This window comes from Penaeus monodon, chromosome 25 (assembly GCF_015228065.2).
Source record: "Penaeus monodon isolate SGIC_2016 chromosome 25, NSTDA_Pmon_1, whole genome shotgun sequence".
Classification (NCBI taxonomy): Eukaryota; Metazoa; Arthropoda; class Malacostraca; order Decapoda; family Penaeidae; genus Penaeus; species Penaeus monodon.
Window position 1 is genome coordinate 27,408,864 of NC_051410.1, and position 1,976 is coordinate 27,410,839.

A 1,976-nucleotide genomic window follows, 5' to 3' on the forward strand; every position below is an offset into this window, starting at 1 on the left:
CAAATATGCATTGGTTTTACTGATCTTTCTTTGTTTGTGCATTCCTCATATAGACTATATCAGCTGTGCATGCCTAGAGATCTGACAGTTTTCTTTATTACCATTTTACCAACGTTTCAAAATGTTTCATACATTCAGTATTTATATTACTTTTAAATATTCTAATACCTCTTGGTATTCGTAATTTTTATTGTGATACTGTACCTAAAATTTCCATTGTAGCTTTCAGGTGAGAGCGATATTTTCATGTCCCATGACTGGCCACGTGGTATCTATCATCACGGGGACAAAGAAAAATTACTCAAGTGGAAACAGCATTTCCGTTCTGAAATAAAGAATAATACACTGGGATCAAGACCTGCGGAAGAACTCTTAAAGAAGATAAGGCCAAAGTACTGGTTTTCCGGTCATCTTCATGTCAAGTTCCCTGCTGTATTGCGACATAAGGTATGATCATTTACACACATTTTTGTGGTGTAGCTTAATTTTAAGAAGCTGTATGACTAAACCAGATCTGTGGGTGGTAGTGTATTAATTAACAAACAATAAATTTGTGAACTTGAAATTTCACTGTTGCAGGTAAGTACAGCAATCAACACTAATGAATCAAAATATAGGGCGATGACATTATTTTACACATCTTTAGGTAGATACGTGTTGAACTTAGGCTTTTTAGAAAGTGCACTCCTTAAATCAAGCTTTATTATGTGCAACTAGAATAGCCATAGCTTTACTGCACTATGGCAGTTGTAATTAGGAAGGATGGAACATGGGTACACGAGTAACATCAGAATATTTTTAAGCGGCTGGGGAGTTTCAGAAATTTTAAAAATATTAAAAGCTATTGATATACTGAAGGTCAGGTGTCTCTATATAATATATGCAATTTATTACCTGTGAAGAACAAGCTAAGAGGATGATTGAAAGGAGTTCTCGTTATGTAATTGATTTTGGGTGTATGGTAAAATTAAGTCACAGTGTCCCAAAAAGGGATTTTGAAGGTCTTATTTTTGTCTGGTATTTAGAAGCTCTTACAGTGGAACTATTGTTGTTTGAAGTTGATAATATTTTTAAAATGAAAGTTTTAATTTTAATGGAGGCTGGTGTCTATGAAAGTATATGAAACTTGTAAACTGCTCTAGTGCATCAATTGCTGTTGAAAATTTCCTAATTTTGACAACCATTCTTTGTAGTGCACTAGATGCTGAAACTGCATTGTTCTTATGTAGTAAGTTTGTTCTGTGAACAAGCAGGAGGAGAGGTATGAGTATCTGCAGAAATATCTGCAAAGTTGTTAGCTTATATTGCTGTTTTGGAAATTTTTCTGAGTTTTAGGCTTCCAGTGCCATTGCTTTTTAAAAATATTAGTTTGGTTCTGAGTCTTTTTGTGTTTCTAGTTTCTTCAGGTCCCAGTATAATAGAGCTTTACTGTATGTGGTTAATGATGATGTTTACCCTTTTTGTATATATCTGGCAGTTTTTGTTAGTTGCTTTTTCCATAGCATTGTTAGATGGGATATGAAGCTATTCAGATGTCTAATTTCTTGCTATTTCGAAACTGCAACTGGAAAATGGCCTTTTTGTGCGAAGTAATGGAAATCCTTTTCTGTGGAGATAATGCACAGAGATAGCAGCACAAAGAGGAATTGTGACTAGAGGAACTGGGAAAATTTGGGATGGATGGTGATGCATTATGGCCGAAAAGGGTTCTTTGAAACAGTGCGACCTGTTTTATTGTAAAATGCAATGGGTTGTTTGTAAATTATGTTGTGATGCATATTATTACTTTTTTATGAGTAAGTATAAGTCATCATGAATAGATTTGCTTTGTGCCTGGAAATCATAATTTATTTTTGGGTTTTATAAGCAACATAATACAATCATAGAATTAGGCTTTTTGGGGGCATCTTTTTGCCTATTATTTGTTTCTCTAACTTTGCTCATTCACCTCTCTTTTCTCTTTCTTGCTCTGTCCC

At 34.3% G+C, this 1,976-nt stretch overlaps 1 pseudogene; it reads left to right on the plus strand.

The window, feature by feature from the left end:
• LOC119589116 overlaps window positions 1-1,976 on the plus strand; it is an 8,350-nt pseudogene that overhangs the window by 1,495 nt on the left and 4,879 nt on the right.